General features: G+C 38.2%; 1 long non-coding RNA gene across 1 annotated transcript; it reads right to left on the reverse strand.

The window, feature by feature from the left end:
* Window positions 1–240: 240 nt before the first annotated feature.
* On the reverse strand, window positions 241–5,497 carry LOC139793734 (uncharacterized). The gene is made up of 3 exons (XR_011724756.1): window positions 5,099–5,497; window positions 1,673–1,856; window positions 241–1,087 (listed from the first exon to the last, which is right to left on the reverse strand). It is a non-coding gene; the product is annotated as an uncharacterized lncRNA (long non-coding RNA).
* Between the last annotated feature and the right edge of the window lie 7,164 nt (window positions 5,498–12,661).

Raw genomic sequence — 12,661 nt, forward strand, 5'->3', positions numbered from 1 at the left:
CTTTTGAATATATTTTGGTTTTTTCCTTTTTATCGTTACTGCTTTGTTAAAGTTGTGTAGTTTCATTTCCAACCCATTCTCTCCCTTATTCTCTTTCCCTTTCTGGAAAGGGAGAGCAGGTAGCAGGGAGCACCTGTTACTCATTTAATTGCCCACCCAGCATTAAACTGGAACATTCAACCAAACAAAGACTTGACTTCAGTAAACCAGACCATCTAACATACTAGAACTTGTGGCAGAATAAAGAAAATAATTATTGAAAATAAATAAAATGCTAAGTTTTTTTTTTAATTCTGCTCATAGGCTGGCTTGTTAAAATTAACAGAAAATTTAAGGAAAAACTAAAATGGGGAATAACAAATAAAAAAAGAGTTGCATTAATTACAGAATTTGGGAAGCAATATTCTCCATTAGAAAACATCAGAAAACTGTGAGGTGATCAGAGGAGGTGCAGCAGGATGGCTATATGAACATAAACATTTCTAAAATAAATATATAACCTGAAGATAGTGAACAATTGCTAACTTTTGCATTCCTAGTCTTGAACTATTAACAAAAGTAGACCCTGACAAGACAGAATAATCTATTTGAGTCTTAGAAATGGAAATACTTTTGAGTAACCCATACTGAAACTCTCAAAATCTCAACAGGAACACCCAAACCACCAGATTGATTAGTGAGCTGGTAGAAAATTTTGTTTCTGACCAAGAGCAGTAGTGAGCACTTGGCAGAGAATTAAAAATGAAAGGCATGAAAGGCTGGACAGCTTCTAGCATGACTGGACTAATCTTCCTTGAATGCATTCACTCCTTTTTAGACTCTCTGTTTAGAGAGTCCATGACATCCTTTTTTATCTATGTGGTTTAAATTTGCTTTCTGCCAAATTCTTCAGGTGTCCTCCAACCTTGTACTGGAATGCTAGAAGTTGCTTTCTATTCAACCTTCTCCAAACTACTCACCATTTTATCTATACCTACCATATTTTCTTATAGCTACATAACTACCTCTTTCAAAGCTGAAGGGAATAGTGTCTTAACTCATACGGAAGTTGCTCCATTCCTCTTACCATCCTTGCTCTCCTTCTCTGCTACAAAAATATAGGAAAATTCAAGAGCAAGACACATCCACAGACAAGATGCATATCCTGATTTGTATTGCAGACCAAGCAGAATGAAACAAAACACCACAGATTCAGCATGGGTTCAGATGTATTCCGCTTTTTCAATGTTACCTTCTGTCTTTTTGTCTTTATTTATTAATTTTGCAAATAAATGAGTTCATTTGATTGCTTTCCCCAATATCCTGGCACACAACTAACAGCTGTTGGGAGAAGGGCATTGTTTTCCAAGTCCACCTAAAAGGTGTAGCGTCTGCCTCTAATTCACTATTCTCCCATGAAGGCCACTGTGAGGATTACATTTCTTTCTTCCCTATTCCCTCTTTCCTAGCTAATGTCTGCTCCTGTCACACAGTGCTGAAAGCAGCAGAGTGAGATGGGTAAACCACATCAAAGAGAAATGTCAGCTCCAATTTTTGTCCATAGCATTGTAAAGTAACAAGGAGTTAAACAGAGTCATGCCATTTTTCAGCATTTACATTTCATAGCTGGTATTTCTTTGCCATACATCTTGCATTAAACAGCTTCATGATAAGTAAACCCCAAATTCCTTACCCTCCCTAGCCTCAATGGGTTCAAAAAGCTCTGAAAGGAGGTAGCACCAGGCTGAATTTGGGTCTGTGCTTCAGTACTGACATCCTGGTGAAGCAGTCTGCAGCAGCACCGCACATATGAAGACTTTTCTTTTCACTGTGGATTGCTATTACAACTCTTGACTCAGCCTTTGTGGAGATTTACTCTGGAAATCAAATGAGAATTTATTGTACAAAACAAATGCAGAATATGCAGCAGTGATTTGCAGGACAGATAACTGAATATAATCAGAGAAAGGAGTTTTGCCTTTCCCTACAGCCACATCTGCATTCAGTGACAGAAAGGCTGTCCTAGCTGCAAAATACTCTGTTAAAAGCAGAACCTATCACCACAGCATTAAAAACGTTACTTGATATTCACGCAGTGAATAACTTCAAAAGGAACAGTAAAGGAAAATGAAAACAACCTCAGCACCTACAGTATTTAATGGCAGTGGTACTCAACCTATGGAATCCATTCTTCAGAGGCCTTTATAGAGCTTTTATCACGGGTCTGAGTGAGAAATCGTGTGACATGCTGGCTCAGTTCTGTTTCTTTTCAGCTACTCTGCAAACTTGTTGGATGATATCTTTCACCATTTCCTTCCATTTACGTATGTAAAGTTTCTTTTTTCCTTCTTGTAAAAACATACAAACTACTCAATCAATTACTGAGCCCAAAGACACAAATTGCAGAGTGCATTTGGATTGTCTTAACTGTTTTTGATGAATGTATTCATTCATATTTTTTAACAAAATTGTCACATGCCTTTTTTGTATTTTTGACTTGTGCTTCTTTGTGATTCTAAATGGCTCTGTGGTTCTTAAATGTCGACTGCCATTGCACTACAGGGCACATTTTCATTTTGGTGCATGAAGAGTTATGCACATCAATCTTTAATCAATATGAAAAGTCCTTCTAATGCTTTCTGCTCACAAAATCAATGCATAAAGCAAAAGAAACTTAAAACAATAAAAGTTCCGATTTCAAAAAAACACTATTTTGATATGTTTTCATCAAGCAAATCATTAATATCTCCATCATTCATTCTGTATTATTTTATGTTCAAAGTGTCAATGCTAACATGAGTAGTTCGTAGAGAAAAGCCTGTGTTGCCTTGTCAAAAAAGTTTTATCATAAGAGGTAACTGCCTTTCATAAGTAATATTAGAGTGTACTTTTTATAGAAGCTTCTGATGAAAAATTACTATTGAAATTATGTACATGGGGAACAACTAAATTCCAGGAGAAAAAACAGGGAAAAAAAAAAAAAAAAAAAAAAAAAAAAGGAAGAAAAGAAGAAGAAAAAAAAAGATTAAATTCTGGAATGTAACAAAAAAGCAGTCATTTGAAAGAACCATTTCTCCCATGCAAAATAAGTAAAGAAAGAAAATGAGCAAGGTATATATGCTAATGCAGAACATCCTATATAAGCATCATAGGTAATAAATACATATAATAGCTCTAGTTCATACTGTAGCAGTCCTGTTATTTAAACAGATAGATATGAGAACTATTTTTTCCACGTTTTCCTTATGCTCGTGTCTGTAAATGGATACAATTTCTTATTTAGCTGGGAATGAAAAATATTTTCTGTAATATATTCATAATCAAGAAAAATAAATCTGAAATTCCAGTGATGTTGCTTAGATTTGAAAATTCAAAGAAATGGAGTATGGAGTGATATATTTTTCTTTCTTTTTTAACTGATTTGATATTTGTTCTTTATACAAATGATCACAGAAGACACATTTAAAATTTCCTTTCTCATGTACAAAAATATGCCAAATTAATACACATGGGGTTTTTGCAAGTATTTGGAAGAAGGGAATAGAGAGTGTCTGAAAAAGTAAGAGAAAAACTGTGCTGAAGTACAGGGGGACCTCTTAAAATGTTACAGTAAAATCCCCCTTGTTTTGGTAACAAAACCTATTTTATTCTTCAGAATTCATTATTCAACAGGAATCTTGGGAAGACTGAAGGCAGCACAGATCTACAGAGATGATTTTTCAATCATTGTATAACTACAGAAACTAATTTCTGCCAGGTTTTTGGAATTTCTAACGTTGTTCTGGAGTAAAGTTACAAATAACAGTGAGTAGAAATTGACTGGGGTTTTTTGTTTTTTCTACCCTTTTGTACCCCCGTGTATCTATGGACTGATACACGTTATGAAATCTACTTACTTCAGAGAAAAAATTACACTTTACAGCATAGCAAATATTAAAGCTACCACAATGCAAACAATCTTTTCTAGACTGAAAATGTTTAAGAAAATTACAATAATATTCCCTTATAAGATTATCAGTTTTGTTAAATATGTTTAATTGGTCAAGTCTTCCTAATATATTGTTTTATAACACTCTTGCTAAATATTTGATGCTATATCATCAGATACAAGTAATGAATTACTTTTTCTCATGATGCTTTTGCACTTCTGTGGGAACAAATTGATTTTTTTTTTCAAGTGCCTCACACAGTTTCCACTGGCCATAGTTCCCTCTAAATGTTGCCAACTCAGGCTGCGCAGATTTGGATGCTTTATTTTCTACCTGCTATTTTCAGGATTAACCCTAATTTCAGTTTTAAATCATTCAAAGCTATAAATAATCATACTTGGACTGCAGAGGAGCTCTGTTAATCCTTTGAGAACAGCATCTATACATGCCTGAACATTTCTTCAGTACCTTACTTCCTCTTGTCAAGCTGTAATACCCGGCACACAAAACACGCATGCAAGGACAAGCAACAAATACCAGTTTGCTTGAACTCTCCCTCTCTCCCTGGTGGGAAATGCATGTGTCCCGGCTGGATGTACATGTGTTTTCTCATGTGAGACTCTCCTCTCTCAACAACAAACAATACATGTTTGTCACTGCCATTGAACTGGCTAATCCAGGCAGCATAGGAGGTGACATATTATAGCACGAAACAAAAAGACTAATTTGAGTGACAGTCACTTCAGGAGCGTGATCTCTTAAGTGGCATACTGAAACACTGAGATCAAAAGTTAAATGCACTCCTGCCTGAAAATAAGTGAATGGCAACGACGACACACACCACAAACAGAAAATATTAAAATAATCATACACAGGATTCCCAGGATAAGCACAAGTACTAGGCAGAATTATAATTACAAAGTAAATTCTTATCACCACTATTTCTTTAAAGATTTTGTTATTTTGTTTTCCTTTTTTTTTTTTTTCTTTTTCTGTATAGGAAACGCACTACATTTGTCCCCTGGTACACTGTCTTGGGCCAGAAACTAGTTCGGCATTCTTGTCCAGAGCAGACACCCCTTGGCTGCCATCACCCACAGCGGCCCTGCCGATCCAGGCAGGAGAGGAGAGGGCAGGGGGGCGGGAAACCTCGCAGGCTGAACACCAGCTCGCTCCCTTTTCTCACTTACAGCATGGGGTTTACGACTGCAGGTCGCACTGCCACAACCCTGGCAGGTTCCGTCCCCTCTTTCCCGGGCTGGGTTCGGGCGTACGAGGTCTCGGCGGTGTCGGTACAAGGCCCGGGGCAGGACCTCAGGAGGCTTGGAAGCCCCGCGGCCTTCAGTGGAGCTCTTGCACCCCCTACAGCCCGAAAGCCCACGCTTCACTGGGAAGGGGGGAGGGAAAAAATAACATCCCGACAACACGAAGGGATGGGGGCGGAACCAAACCAAAACCAAACAAATAACTCCCCACCCAACCCCCAACCAAATAATAAAAAAAATCCTGTTCTTTAACGGCACTTCTTTAAAATGATGATCTAGAGCAGGTATTATAAGCTTTTAATTTGTTCTAAATTAATTGTCTGAGAGAGGAGTATTCCTGACCGAAGTGGAGAAGAGGGAAAAAAAACTTTTCCGTCGCATTTCCCAGCGGGAGACCCTCCGGGCCCGCGCTGCCTCGCCGCGGGGCTGCGGCGGCGACGCTGAGGGGGCCCGACGGGAGCAGCGCGACAGCTCCGGGCCGCGTCGCAAGGTTCAGCGGCAGCCTTCGCCCGGGCAGTAGCGAGGCAAAGGCCGTTTGTGGCTTAATAAATAAATAAATAAATATGTATATATAAATACCCGGTTTGTAAGTCACTGTCAAAGAAAACCCCAAACAAAACGCGCCAGCTTAACGCAGGGGTAGTGCGGAAAAAAATAAAGGCTGTGGGAGACCTGATCCTTGAACAGGCATCTGGGCACAGCAGTGGTCACACAAAGGACAGAGGGGCTGTAAAAGCAACTCCCCTCGTCCTGGTAAATCTAAAATAAAGGTGATGGTGCAATTGCAAAGACCCAGCTGAGGTTAAACTTTCTGTAAACTGTGTGGCATTTCAGGCACACAGTACTCCAGCCCCTCACAGCCACTGGGTCACGGCAATGCTAACGAAGGAGCAGGATGGACTCGCTCATTTTAACTTCAGTTTAGCACTGCCTTTGCAGGCATCCTAAAGCCATTAAATCCATATAAAAAATATTTTTCAACTATTTTGTGGCCTCATTTGTACCACAGAAATCTTGTTTAACCTGATCACCTGCAGATAAGTTACATGGGTTAAAACAGAGAGTACTGATAACAATACAGTTAAAGGAAGGCCTCTGAATGGAGAGTTCCTTGTGAGGGTCAACTGCTGTTTTGCAGGCAATTTACATTATTGTAATGTAATGTCTAGGGTGGTGGTTCCTGTTTGTTCTGATCACCTCCCATCCCTCACCTGAACAGTAAAGTCCAGAGTCCTGTATGGCCTCTACCATTTTCATTATATGTATATCACATGCATATGGGAATACAATTCAGACCAGAATCCTAATTTTATATAGCCAATTAGCAAAGCTAGTATGCTATTGCAAGCTCAGAACAAATCATTACTCCTGTCCTCTTAAATCCATGGGTTTCCTACCTTCTTAGAAGCCAGGTTGTATGGAACATGAAATGAAACAGAGAATTGTCTTCCTTGCACTCCTCTTCTGCAATGGAGCAGCTTTTTACTTTGTGATGATGTGTGGAGACTGAGAACCACCAGAATAACCACCTGGTGAGCCAGGTGAAGGCAAATTCACTTCCCCACACTCCCCAAACTGGATTTGAGTGCTGTTGAGCAACAAAAAAAAGTGAAAACCATCCAAGTATTCCATCTTCTTACAGTCACAAAGACTAGACTTCACCTAGCAATTGGTGGTGTTTTCTTCTGCAGCTAAAGGGCTCCATATACTAGGGTTTTAATTTAAACAATAATTTCTTGCAATCTTTTAATTTAAAAAAAACAGCAATGAGAGTATTACTATATCTTACCCTTGGCTTACTGATACACAAAAATGTGTGAAGGATTCCTTCCCTGCAGCAGGCGTCAAGATAACAATTCTTAATTAACACCTTAATTAGCACTGAGAGGGTATGGCCTGTAGTTTATTGGATCTATTTAGTTCTCCAAGCAGCTGCATTGCTTTTAATCAGCAGCAATGTTTCTCGGAAAGCAGGAACAACGCTCTTGTTCTGAATATGCTGCAATATGTTTAGTCATTTATCTCCCCATCCAGTAAGGGCAATTTCGCGTAAAGGCCTGCTTTATACCTGGGCTTTTTCACTTCCGTAGGTATCTGGAGTTTATGCTTTTCCTGACTGACAAAAATTAATCTTAACAGTATAGGCTTAGGACTTGCCTCAGTTTCACTGGCTTTGGTAATGTTCGCATAGTGATAGGGTCTTTACCTGCCCCGGTGCAGACAAAGTTTCTACAGTAACCTGCTTAAAAATGAGTGAAATGTCATGTAAATTACAGTGCAACAGAACTTGTGTTTTCATCTTTGGCTATCTCCAAATTAAATAGAAGACATAGTAGTAACATTTAGCTGTTGCCTCTATAAACAAGTTTGTATCACAATTCGGGCTGACCACCGTAGAGATCAGGAGGCTGCTAATCTCACCTAAGCAGCTCCCACTCTACCTTTGCAAAAGCAGGAGTCGCCTCCTTGCTGCTAGTTTTGACTGGCTATGCTAGCTCTTAAATTTCAAGTGAAGTAGGATGCTGTTGGCAGGGTGGCCATTTTCAGCAGAACATATTGCAGTCTAGGGCTGAAACGTAGCTCTTCTGAAATCAACGAGTTTCAATGGGAGCAGAACTGAACTGTATTCGTGCTGATAACTCGATGTAATGACACTTCCTAATTTTCCCAATCACTAGAATAGTGAGCATGTGCCCTGGTAATTCTCTATTTTTGCAGCCAAAAATCCCACAAAGCCAGAACAAGATGTGTGCATACAGTATGCAAGAGAATAGCAAACAGAGGAACCTGAGAAGTGCTGAAAACAACAAAAGGCTAAAAACATTAAACAGATTTGAAAAATGTCCGAAGTACTATTCTTTTCTGTGGCTTTCCCAGGCAAAGTGGCTAGTAACTCACTGGTGATAAAAATTTGACAAGTAATAAAATCCATCCAGTCATTTATAAAAAAAAAGTTTCATTTATGGTTTTCTATTATATTTCAGTATCATTCTTCTTTCACTTTGGCTTACGTCACTTTCATTCAGTTAGCAACTGTCCTGACCAAATCAGGGTAAATGACAGAAACCAGGTAACGATTTTTAAGACTAGATTACTAATCCCATAGGAGTCTTACTTCAGCTGCCGTGCTGAGAAATTACCTCTCAATAGACCCACATCAGAAATACTGAAAATGTGACAGAAAACACCAAGTAAGAGGGCAGAAAACAGCATTTGAAAGGAACGTGTGCTGCTAGGATTTCTGGAACTTTAATAGCTTTCCACCTTAATTTTGTCCATCATGAACTCAAGCTAAGAGAAAAAATATATCTTTTTTAATGAGTTTTACAACATGCAAGTTGCTTTATAACATATTACATAATGATGTAAGTGCCATAAAGAAGGTTGTGTGCTGCACTGTAAAATGTATTAGATCATCAATATTTCTGGTTTCGTACTGAGGAATTAGAAATAATGATGAAGATTAGGGTTACAAGAATTAAAAAAATCCTTTGAATTGAACCATTCAGCCGTCCTCAGGGAAATACTAAGGAATTTGTAGGCTGAGAAAATAGGTAAGTTTATAGGTTCTCCCTAGGTGAAAGAAGTCATGTTAACATCATAAGTTTTATACAAACTTTCCATATGCTGTAGTACTCTCTTTGCTTACCCCCAGCTTGCTTTCCCTCACACCCTTATTGTGTAGCCTGGCTGGAAACACATTTATTAGAAAAATCAACTTTTACATAGAAGGAGGTCAAACATCTTTCAGTAGCATGATTCAAAACCAGAATATCCATTTAATCCTTTTGCAAATGACAGGCCAGGAAACTGCACCAGTAAGCACAGAGGCAAAGGAGGTTTGCAGAAGAGCAATCCTTTCTCTCTGTGTCATGTTTCCTCAGTCAACCATGCTCTGTCCTATAACCCACTTCTTCCAATTTTCATTACTCTTGGAGAGGAATGCAAGCACCTTGAGATTCCTCATTTCCAAAATGTGGGTTTTTTTGCTTGTACAGACGTGTCCAATCAACTTGTGAAATACCTGTAGAACTGCTATGTACAGTAGACAATCAACAAACTAGAAAACATTCTGTACTGAATGGGTCTAGGAACTAGTCCTGTAGAATTTCTGTCTGTTTGATTAGAGGAGTTCCATATCTAGCTGCTTCTGAAAGGCCAACTCAGCACCTAACTGCCCAGATACAGCTTTAAATCTGGCACTGAACAAACTAATTCATCCTGCCAGTCAATAAGATAAAGATTTCTATGTTATTTTTAAATAGAACTTAGGTTTCAATGACACTATGCAAAAATATGACTGAGTCGTTCTAAAATTGTTATGAGTGAAAAGGGGAATGAATTAGATAGCAAATGTAATGATTTTGATCACGAAAAATGCAGCATGTACTGCCCACCAATTACCACTTCAGGTGCACAAAAGAAATGCTGTCTGTGTCTTTGGTCCAAAGTCAGGAACCGTGGCAAATCTGTATTAGAATCTATCCTTACTTTCATAGTTCAAAAGCAGTCTCTAGAACAAAGATCTATGTTCATTATGATATAATGAAGTACGCTTTATGAAAGCATATGAGGTATAACAGAGTCTGAGGAAATTATGTTTCAGTCTCATTTTTTTTAAATTAAAATAACTATGATTTCAAAATTTCTAAGCATTTTTTTTAAAGTAAGAAAGTAAATCTACATAAAATTATTGAATTGCTGATTCTTGTGGAAACATGGGAGAAGAGGTGTAAAGCTCTCAGTGTCTATGAATGAAAAGTAACTTGATCAGGCCTGGTAAATTTTTCTGTTTTGATAAAGTGGCAGAGTGGCTTTTTGCCATATTTGAAGCACTTTACGTTGTGAGTCTCTAATTTTTTTTTATGAGATGCAAAGAAACTGCAGTAGGTAGAGAAGTCTAACTGATGCTACAGAAGCCAAGGCATCTAAAATCAAGTTAAAGAAGACCTAAGAGTTACAGAGAAGAAATAAACATTAAGTTAGGAATCAGAGAAATAAATCTCTTTGCTTTCAGCAGGGAGTGCAGTCTCCAGGCTGGTATTAAGCTCAAGAAGATAAGGCTGCTTTGGATATATTCCTCATACATAAAAATTAAAGGAAATAGGAGAGTATTGAAATGGCTCTTTAACGTGTAGTGTGATTATAAACCTTGCACCTGGTCTCACAAATTTTCCATCCATAGGTATTTTGACTAAATTAAATGCAATATAAGAGCTTCATACAAGCTTTAACCGTCTCATGGAGAAGAGAGAAAAATTATATCATCTGCAGTTTATTAGAAGAGTGAAAAGCAACTGGATTGTTTGACAGCTTGAGTGATTCTCAAAACAGGAGCTGTTCCATGCCTGTCTTGCTGTTCCTCAAATCTCAACAAAGGGAAAATATGAATAGGTTCTTAGATCTGGACTGATGCTGACATTCAGGTACTAAACTTCATGCTGACTTCATTAACTTTATCTTGGACTCACTCATTTTGTTCTAAAATGAAAAATAAAAGCAAGATCCCCTAACACACAAATATTCTGTATTTCTACCAAGTAACTGATAAGCAATGTGGGTCAAGAGCTATGCATTATTAAAGTTGGCTGACAGGTCATTTCGCACCTTATGGTTATAACCACTTTTATGGGTGTACTCTCAGCTACTAAAATCCCAAGGGTGTTTATTGATGGTATTGTGTTCACCATAGAGCTATACTGAAACTTTTGTCAAATAAAGTGATAGGTTGACCGAGTTTGTGAGTGAGATGGGATGTCCTTGCTTCTGTGAGCTTATCTATAAGATAATACTGAAACAGTTCCAAGTCTTCCCTGTGATTTTTCAGTGAGTTTCAGAAATGCCTCATTATCTCCAGATATCTAAGGATTTAATTTTTTAATATACTCTACTAACTGCTCAGGAACAGACAGAGAATCTTTAGGCTGAGCTGAATTGCTTCTTTGAGCTCCACTGACTTCTGGCTGACCATGAGTTCTGTAGAGTAGGAACTTTAGACACCTGCAGCCCACCTAGACACATGCATATGAATGTATTTTCCTTCATATATTTAGGAATGTTAATCCAGAGAAGCATCTCACCAAAGGAATCACGGAATAAAGTCAGCATGGCTAAGGCTGTGTACTGATCTTCTCAGCATAAAAGCCTCTGAGAACTCAGTCCAGCAAATGATACTTCAGACATAGTGCATAGAACGGCCCTAGTGAGGTGTTCTTTCTTTAAAAGACTGCATCATGTGTTGGACATGTTGCATGAAAATAGATTTGGTTCTGTCTTGGGAAAGCCAGGAGATGAAATGGGTTTCTGAGGAGCAAGCGCTGCAAGTTAAATGGTCTGTTCAAGACAAGACACTTCCAGGTTTGCCCACTCCTAGTGGTAATAAAACAAGTGGTGAAAGAGGAGATCTCCAGTGTATTTATCCCCTACCAAAATAGAAAGAAAATACAAAGCAGAAAATTCTGACAATAAATTTCTAGTAATAGCTGTAATAGCCAATCAATTAAGTACAGTATGGAAAAGGTTTTCTTCACTGCCTGTGACGAGATACCATGCTGCAGAGTTAAGATGGTTTCCATCTCAGTAGAAGGGGAACCAATGTTGTTAGAGACAGGCTGGCTAGGCTAGTCAGGAGGGGAAAAAATGCAGTATACATACCTGATGCTTTGAAAAGACCGTTTCACAGAGCTGGATATAATTCTAAGACATATCAGACCAGAGAAAGAAATCAAAGAGAAGAACGCAAGTGTCAGTTTAGAACTGTTTAGGAATGTTTTACTAGATGTCCAAAAGCCACAATTCCATATCTGACAGAAAAGGCTATGTGGATTTAAGTGACAGCCTGGTTTAGTGGAAAAGTGTAGGCAGCTATAAAGAAAAGTAATAAAAAAATAATATAGAAACTAGATGAAAGTAAAGGGGAGGAGTACTAGAGAGCAATGTGCAAAACAGGCAGAAGCAAAGAATAAAATAAATAAATAAATAAATAAATAAAGCAATGACCATGAGAGCAAAGGACGAGACTGAAGACCTTGTCTGAAAATAGCTTAGGAATGAAGGGAATCCTAAGGAACAGGATTATCAGATGGTAATGGGAGGTCTGTAAATATTAATACAGCAATGCTCTGTATTGTGAAGAGAAACAGGATGAAGTATTAATCATATCATGATCGTGACACATTTTCCATCCCCATAGAAGTGCACGAGAATACTAAAAGGCCTCTCAAGTTGAGCATTTTGAGATCATTAGGTCTACATAATTTGCCTCTAATACTCTGAAAGCACTAACTTTCTGGATCATTACTCTTGCTTTTCAGTAATTCTTAAAATTACTGGTTAGAAGAAGGTTAGAAGAAAGCCAGTGAGTTACTAATGTTGACAAAGGGAAAATGGGATGATGTCAGTACCTGCAGGCCTGCTGTCGTGATGATAACACTGGGAGAAGATGATGGGATGACTGATAGGAGACCTGATGTATAAAGAATCAAAAGA

Source organism: Heliangelus exortis, chromosome 2 (assembly GCF_036169615.1).
Source record: "Heliangelus exortis chromosome 2, bHelExo1.hap1, whole genome shotgun sequence".
Taxonomy (NCBI): domain Eukaryota; kingdom Metazoa; phylum Chordata; class Aves; order Apodiformes; family Trochilidae; genus Heliangelus; species Heliangelus exortis.